The 8,992-nt window shown below is 39.1% G+C and overlaps 1 pseudogene; it reads left to right on the top strand.

The window, feature by feature from the left end:
• Nucleotides 6,134–6,851, top strand: LOC110260140 (annotated as a pseudogene).

Below are 8,992 nucleotides of genomic sequence, written 5' to 3'. Positions count from 1 at the left end.
ATTTAAAAAAAAAATTTTTTTTTTTTTGTCTTTTTTTAGGGCCGCACCTGTGGCATATGGAGATTCTCAGGCTAGGGGTCGAATTGGAGTTGTAGCTACTGGCCTATGCCACAGCCATAGCAACATGGGATCCAAGTCGCCTCTGCAATCTACACCACAGCTCATGGCACTGCCAGATTCTTAACCCACTGAGCAAGGCCAGGGATAGAACCCATGTCCTCATGGATACTAGTCAGGTTCGTTAACCACTGAGCCACAACGGAATCTCCCAAAAAATTTTTATGTTCATTTTTTAATTGTGGTGTTTATTTTCTAATTATTGAGTTCTAACAGTTCTTAGTATAATTTACATACAAGTCCTGTATCAGATATGAGTTCTGCAAATATTTTCTCCAGGTCTTTGGCTAGTGTTTTCACTATTTTAATGGTGTCTTTTGGAGTTCCCATCATGGCTCAGTGGTTAACAAACCCAACTAGCAACCATGAGGTTGTGGGTTCCATCCCTGGCCTCCCTCAGTGGGTAAAGGATCCGGCATTGCCGTGAGCTGTGATGTAGATCGCAGACACGGCTCGTATCCTGCGTTGCTGTGGCTGAGGTGTAGGCTGGTGGCTACAGCTCCGATTAGACCCCTGGCCTGGGAACCTCCATATACCATGGGAGTGGCCCTAGAAAAGGCAAAAAGACAAAAAATAAAAAAAAAAAAATTCGTTATCAGACCTAAGATCATACAGATTTTCTCCTATGTTTTATTCAAGAGGTTTTGTAGTTTTGCACTTAATATTTAGGTCTGTGGTCCATTTTGTCTTTTTTTTTTTTTTTTTTGTCTTTTCTAGGGCTGCACCCGCGGCATATGGAGGTTTCCAGGCTAGGGGTCCAGTCCGAGCTGTAGCTGCCGGCCTATACCACAGCCACAGCAAAGAGAGATCTGGGCCGCATCTGTGACCTATACCACAGCTCACGGCAACGCTGGATCCTTTACCCACTGAGGGAGGCCAGGGATGGAACCCACAAACTCATGGTCGCTAGTCAGGTTCGTTAACCACTGAGCCATGATGGGAATTGCGTCTGTGATCCATTCTGAGTTACTTCTTATGTAAGATGTGAGGTCTGTGTTTATGCTCATTTTTTTGCATGTGAACATCCATTACTATTTGTTCAATAACTGTTTATTGATGAGACTATCTTTTTCCATTGAGTCACCTCTGCCTCTTTGCCAAAGATCAGTTGGTTATATTTGCGTGGGTCTATTTTTGGATCCTGTGTTCTCTTTCATTGATCTACAGTTCTATTTCTTTCTTAAATACTATATTGTCTTGATTATTGAAGACATACCATAGTGCATCTTAAAATTAGGCAGTATGAGTCTTGCTGCTTTGTTCTTTTTTTTTCAGTATTTTGTTAACTATCCTTTGCCTTTTTTTTTTTTTTTTTTTTTTTTTTTTTGTCTCTGTCATTTTTAGGGCCACACCACGGTATATGGAGGGGGTCTAATCGGAGTTGTAGCCACCAGCCTATGTCACAGCTATAGCAATGCGGGATCTGAGCCACATCTGTGACCTATACCACAGCTCCTGGCAATGCCGGATTCTTAACCCACTGAGTGAGGTCAGGGATCAAACCTGCAACCTCATGGTTACTAGTTGGGTTCGTTAACCACTGAGCCACGAAGGGAACTCCATAGGTCCTTTGCCTTTACATATAAGCCTTAGAATTTGTTTGCCGTTATCTACAAAATAGCTTGCTGAGATTTTGATTTTTATAATATCTACAGATTAAGTTGGGAAGAATTGACATCTTAACAATATTAAGTCTTCAGTCCATGAAGATGAAATATTTCTGTTTAAATCTTCTTTGAATCAATGTTTTCTAATAGTCCTGCCTTATTCCTAAATATTTCATTATTGAGTGCTATTGTAAGTGAAATTGTTTTTTGAAATATCAAACTCCAATAGTTCATTGCTGCTGTAAAAGAAAGCAACTGCAGAGTTCCTGTCATGGTGCAGCAGAAATGAATCCAACTAGGAACCATGAGCTTTCGGGTTCCATCCCTGGCCTCACTCAGTGGGTTAAGGATCCGGCAGTGCTGTGAGCTGTGGTGTAGGTCACAGACGCAGCTCGGATCTGGCATTGCTGTGACTGTGGTGTGGGCCTGCAGATGTAGCTCCGATTCGACCCCTTGTCTGGGAACCTCCATATGCCACGGGTGCGACCCTAAAAAGCAAAAGAAAAAAGATAAAGAAAGGAATTGACTTCTGTTATTAACGTTGTATCCCGAGACTTTACTCACTTTTTAGTTCCAGGAGGGTTGTAGGGGGGTTGTTTTGTTTTGTTTTTTTGCTTTTTGTTATGCTGTTTTAATTTCCTAGGCCAGGGATTGAATGCAGAGGTCACAGCTGCGGCAATGCTGGATCCTTTAACCTGCTCAGCTGGAGGTTGAACCTGTGCCTCTGCAGTCATCCAAGCCACTGAAGTTGGATTTTCAACCCACTGTGCCATAGCAGGAACCCCCAGGAGGGTTTTTTTTGTCAGTTCTTTGGGATTTTCACATCATATGTGAATAGAATTGTGTTTCTTCCTTTCTAATCTATATACATTTTATTTCCTTCTCTTGCCTTAATGTACTAGCTAGGAATTCCAGTACAGTGTTGAATAAGGGTGGTGAGAGAGGACATTATTGCCTTGTTCCTAAGAATAGGCAGAATGTAACCAGTTTTTCACTGCTAAGCATGATGTTAGATTTGAACAGATAACTCACCAGAGAAGATCTACAAATTGTTAATAAGCATATGAAAACATGCTCGGTATCATATTTCATTAGGGAATTGCAAATTACAACAAAGTGATCCCACTCCATACTTATGAGAATGGCTTACAAAAAAAATCCCAAACTAAATACCAACTGCTGGGAGGACAAGAAACAACAAGAACTCTCATTCATTGCTGTTGGAAATCCAAAAAGGTGGAGCCACTTTGGAAACAACTGAGTAGTTTCTAACAAAACTAAACACAGTGTTACCATATGATCCAGCAATCATGCTCCTGATTTGAAAACTGATGTCACAACCTGGCCATACAAAAGCCTGCATGTGAATGTGTATAAGAGCTTGATTCATAATCTCCGTTTCTCCATAGGCAAATGACTAAAAAAACTGGTACGTCTATACAGTGGAAAGTTATACAGCAATAAAAAGAAACAAGCTGTTCAAGACATGGATGATGGAATTCCTGTCGTGGCGCAGTGGTTAACGAATCCGACTAGGAACCATGAGGTTGCGGGTTCGGTCCCTGCCCTTGCTCAGTGGATTAAGGATCCGGCGTTGCCGTGAGCTGTGGTGTAGGTTGCAGACACGGCTCAGATCCCGCGTTGCTGTGGCTCTGGCGTAGGCCGATGGCTACAGCTCCGATTCGACCCCTAGCCTGGGAACCTCCATATGCCGTGGGAGCGGCCCAAGAAATAGCAAAAAAAAAAAAGACATGGATGAATTAGGAGCTCCCATTGTGGCTCAGCTATAATGAACCCAACTGGTATCCATGAGGTTCAATCCCTGGCCTTGCTCAGTGGATTAAGGTTTTGGCATTGCCATGAGCTGCATTGTAGGTCAAAGACACAGCTAGGATATGACATACTGGAAAAGGCAGAACTATAGAGATGGTAAAGAAATCAATGGCTGCCAGGGAGTCAGGATTGAGGAGGCTTGAAAAGGTGAGACTTTTTTTTAGGGCAGTGAATCTGTTACATATGATACTATAATGGTGAACATAACATTAAGCATTTTTCAAAGCCATAGAACTTTGCATTACAAAGATTAAATCTTGATTGAGCAAATTAAAAAAAAATTTAGGATGTCAGAAATCCCATGATGAAATACAGGATGTGACCAAAGACTACAAAGATATTCCAAACATATGACACAACCTCACTAAAATGGAAATAACATGCTGATCTAAGTAACTTTGGAAATAAGAGGTGTCTTCATGTCTAAAATCAAAAGGGTGTTTCTTGGCCCAGGAAATCCATATACCCTGAGGCCGCCCAAAAAGAAAAAAAAGCAAAAAAACCAAACCAAAACAAAAGGAATTGTGTATAAGTACTGTTTCCCATGGAGATGTGGGTTAGCAATTCTAAACTACTATACATGTATACTGGAATTGAAGAATTAAGTAAATGAATAATGGGTGATGGGAGCAAGTTTGTTAGAGTGGGAAGTTATAGATAAGCCATGGAAAAAGATAGAATAATTCATGCTCTCATGGATTAGAGTTGGAAATTTCAATATGAACTCATATTTAGCTTAATATAGCTAAAATGGTTACAAACAGAAATATTTATAGATGTGTGTGTGTACATAAATATATATACACACACACATATATGGATTAGTATACACATCTATTTTTATTTGTTCAGTCAACTGAGAGGATCCAAAAGAAATGACACCCCAGTAGCAATGAACACACCTAGAGCCCAGATCTTGGTTTATAATACCATTCACCAACAAAAGGAACCAGGGATCCTTGTAGAAGAGGCTGATTCTAGAAATAGGGTAGACAGGCTACAATTTGAGCCTAGAACATTGTGTAGTTCTATAAAGTTAAAAAAAAAAAGAACTCAACAAAAATCAAACCCCCTCATATTAATGCTCATATGTCAAAGGGATATCAGAGCCAACGGTATAGAGCTATTAATGGCCAAAGCTGTAACACTTTGAGCAACAAAATGAATAAAGTAGTATTGTATTGTAACCCTAAGTATAAAATATTCATGATTCCATAATGGTACAAATAAATGGTTGAATAAATAAATTGGGGAAATTAGATATATCTCCCATGCAGAAGAATTGCAAATAATTGATGTAGCTATTCTGCTCTTAAGACAGTAGTACACAATTTTCCACTCCCTAAATGTGGGTTATACATGGTGACTTTCTTCCAAAATAGTACAGTATGGAAAAAGAAAAACGGAGTAACTTTACGGTAGAGAAACCTCACAAACGCTATCTCAGCCAGGTGCTCAAGAGTAACATCAGCAGTGATAAGTCATATTATTAGTATGTTCCCTGATACGATGTGATGAGGACGACACTTTACCTCTGTGGTCTTCCCAAAACACATTACCCTAGTCTAACCAGGAGGAAAATATGAGACAAATCACAGCTGACATAGATGGTTGCCCAGTTTGGGCCCTAGGGTCATAATTTGTCAACCCTTTTGACCAGAAACCTGGGACTCTCCATGTTTTATTCTTTAACCTCGTATATCTAATCAACAGATGAGTCTGCCAATTTGACCTCTTAAGTAGTTCTTAAATCTGCTCTTCTTCATCATGTTTAAGTTCTTACTCCACTTTTAAGATATTGCAACTGAAAATTATAGAAGATGCAAGAATGACAACGCAGTATTCAACTGATACTCAAAGAAAATTGTTCATGTATCTATAGATTGGAGAATAAATTTATATGTTTCACCATAAAAAAAAAATCACCACTGGCAGATATTCTACAAAATATTAGACCAGGACCCCTCAAAACTCTTAAGGGTCATCAATAAGCAAGAAAAGCCCAAGAAACAATCACAGCCAAGAGGAGTCTGAGAAGATATAACTGCGAATATAATATGGTATCCTGGATGGGAGCCTGATGCAGAAAAAGGACATTAGGGGAAAACTGAGGAAATCTGAAATAGGAGCTTTAATTAATAAGAATGTATCAAGATTGTCCCACTAATTTTGACAAATGTACTAATGTGAAATGCTAGTGATAGGGGAAACAGGATGTGGAGGACATGTGAACTCTGTACTACCTTCACAATAATTCTGTAAATCTAAAACTATTCTTTTTGTTGTTGTTGTTGTTGTTGTTGTTGTTGTTATTGTTTGCTATTTCTTGGGCCGCTCCCGCGGCATATGGAGGTTCCCAGGCTAGGGGTCGAATCGGAGCTGTAGCCACCGGCCTACGCCAGAGCCACAGCAACGCGGGATCCGAGCCACGTCTGCAACCTACACCACAGCTCACGGCAACGCCGGATCGTTAACCCACTGAGCAAGGGCAGGGACCGAACCCGCAACCTCATGGTTCCTAGTCGGATTCGTTAACCACTGTGCCACGACGGGAACTCCCTAAAACTATTCTTAAAATAAAGATTTATTCTGAAATAAAAGGAATGAGCACGGTTCCTCTGCCGCCATGGAGAGGGTTCCAGTGCACCTGCACTCGAGCTGAGGGCTCCATTGCCCCTTGGCCTTTCCTTCCATTTTTCCTCTCTACCCACTTCCCAAGTCGTGCTTGTGCAGAAGACTCAGTTTTAAGATTGTCTAAAGCCACCGGGAAAATGGTAGAAAATTCACAATCACCACTGCCAGAAAGAGTGATCTATGGCTTTGTTCTTAAGATCCTAATTTGGCTTCACACTCTAGGTCTGTGGACTTTTATTCCTGAATCTTGGCTAGATTCCTCCAACTTACACTTTTGGCTCCCAAAATATTGGGCAATTGCAATATCTGTCTATCTCCTATTTCTATGGTAAGTGGTTACAATAACAAGCTGTGTACTCTTATTTGGAGTTCACACAGTCGCAGATAACTATACTAAAAATCAAAGCAGAAGAAATACCAAGAGAAGTCATCCCAGCATTTAGAGAGATTCTTCGTGGTAAAGTAAACCAAGTGTTCTTTCTTACAGCCTAAGAACTCTGTGCCCCAAACTGAGTTATATGTAGACATACTAACACCAAGCATTTACTTATGTTTTTGAAATAATAATTTTGACCACAATTATATTCGCTCTCTTTTATTAATACCCAGTATTTGAGATGTTAAAAAAGTAAATTGAGTAGTTCCTGTCATGGCTCAGCAGAAATGAATCGGACTAGTATCCATGAGGACGTGGGTTTAATCCCTGGCCTTGCTCAGTGGGTTAAAGATCCAGTGTTACTGTAAGCTGTGGTGTAGGTCATAGACAGAGCTTAGATCTGGCATTGCTGTGGCTGTGTAGTATAAGCTGGCAACTACAGCTCCACTTCAACCCCTAGCCTGGGAACCTCCATATGCTGTGGGTGCAGCCCTAAAAAGGCAAAAAAAAAAAAAAAAAAAAAAAAGTAAATTGAACTTCTCTTAGATTAAGTTCTATCACTATTGTAAATGTTCTTAAATATTAGCTATTAATGGACAGAATAAATATTGCATTAGTAAAAAATTTAAAAATAAATAAAAGGAAAGAACTATTGATATAACAACTTGGATAGATTTCAAATTATGTTAAGTCGAAAACTCAAAATAGTACACTTACATAATATTTTATGTAACATACAGCAATTAATATTAAAAATTTTAAATAAAATTATAGAGATGGAGAATAGTGTTTTTAGGGGGGTTAGGGATGAAGAGAAAGAGAAGGCATGAGTATAGACAGGGAGCAGGAAGGATCCTAGTGATGATAAAACAATTCTGTTTTAACCACCAGTGGTGGTGGTTATACAAAATATACATGTGACAAAATTGCATAGTGCTACATGCATGCACACATGCATGCATACATACACACAAGTGCATGTAAAGCCAGTGAAGTTGGAATAAACTTTGTGGATTGTACAAAAGTCGTCTTCCTGGTTATGATATGGTGCTATAATTATGCAAGATGTTACCATTAGGGTAAATGAGTAAAGAGGAAATGAGTAAAGGGAATGTAGTAGAACCTCTTATTACATTTTTTTTTTCTTTTTGGCCATACCCTGCAGCATATGGAAGTTTCCGGGCCAGGGATCAAACCCATGCCAGACAATGACCTGAGCCACAGCTGTACCACCAGGGAATTCCTCTCATCATTTTAAAAGGCACTAGTTATTGCTTGTATTCATTCTTCTAAAAAAACTGACATGTAATTTTTAATGCCATACAATTCATCCTTTAAAGCACTTTTAAGGCTTTCAGTGGGTTTCAGTATATTCATGGTAATGCAAATATCAGCATTAATTCCAGAACATTTTCATCCCCCTAAAAGAAACCCCAGGAGTTCCTATTGTGGCTCAGCGGGTTAAGATCCCAACTAGTATCCGTGAGGATGAGGGTTCGAACCCTGGCCTCACTTAGTGGGTCAAGTATCTGGCATTGCCTTGAGCTGTGGTGAAGTCCGCAGACATGGCTCAGATCCTATGTTGCTGTGGCTGTGGCTTAGCTCTGATTTGACTCCTAGCCTGGGAAATTCCATATGCTGTGGGCGTGTCCCTAAAAAGCAATAATTAATTAATAAAAGAAACCCCATAGTTGCTCCACATTCTCCCCTCCCCCATCCTCTAGACACTATTAATCTACTTCCTATATCTGTGTATTTGCCTATTCTTGATATTTCATGTAAGTGAAATCATATAATGTATGTTCTTTTATGTCTGGCTCCTTTCGTCTAGCATGTTTTCAAGATTCATTCATCTTGTAGCCTGTATTCCTTTCTGTAGTTGAATAATAGTCCATTATATAGATATGCCACATTTTGGTTATTCATTCATGAATTGACAGATAGCTAGATTTTTTCTACTTTTTGACTACAATGAATAATGTTGCTATAAATATATATAAGCTTTTTAAATATATTTTTTCAATTTTCTTGAGAACATACTTGTAAGTGGAATTTTGAGGTCCTGTGGTAACTGTGTTTAACTTTTTGAAAGACTGAAAAGTTTTCAAAGATGCTGTGCCATTTTACACTTCTATTATCAGTGTATGAAAGTTCCAATTGCTCCACATCTTCACTAACACATTATTGTCCATCTTTTTTATTATAGCCATTCAAGTGCATGTAAAGTGTTATTGTGGTTTTTATTTTCTCCTTCTTATTGACTCAATTTCAGTAGCTTTTGTCTTTCCAGGAATTTGTCTATTTCATCTATGCTATCTGATTTGTCGGCATACAATTGTTTATAGTTTTCCCTTAATAGTGCATTTATTTTTTAAATTTTTAATTTTTTTGTCTTTTTGTGTTTTTAGGGCTGCACCCGCGGCAA

The sequence above is a fragment of the Sus scrofa genome, chromosome 3 (genome assembly GCF_000003025.6).
Source record: "Sus scrofa isolate TJ Tabasco breed Duroc chromosome 3, Sscrofa11.1, whole genome shotgun sequence".
Lineage (NCBI taxonomy): Eukaryota > Metazoa > Chordata > Mammalia > Artiodactyla > Suidae > Sus > Sus scrofa.
Note: the sequence above shows the minus strand (reverse complement) of the source record. Positions and strands in the feature narration are given on the sequence as shown.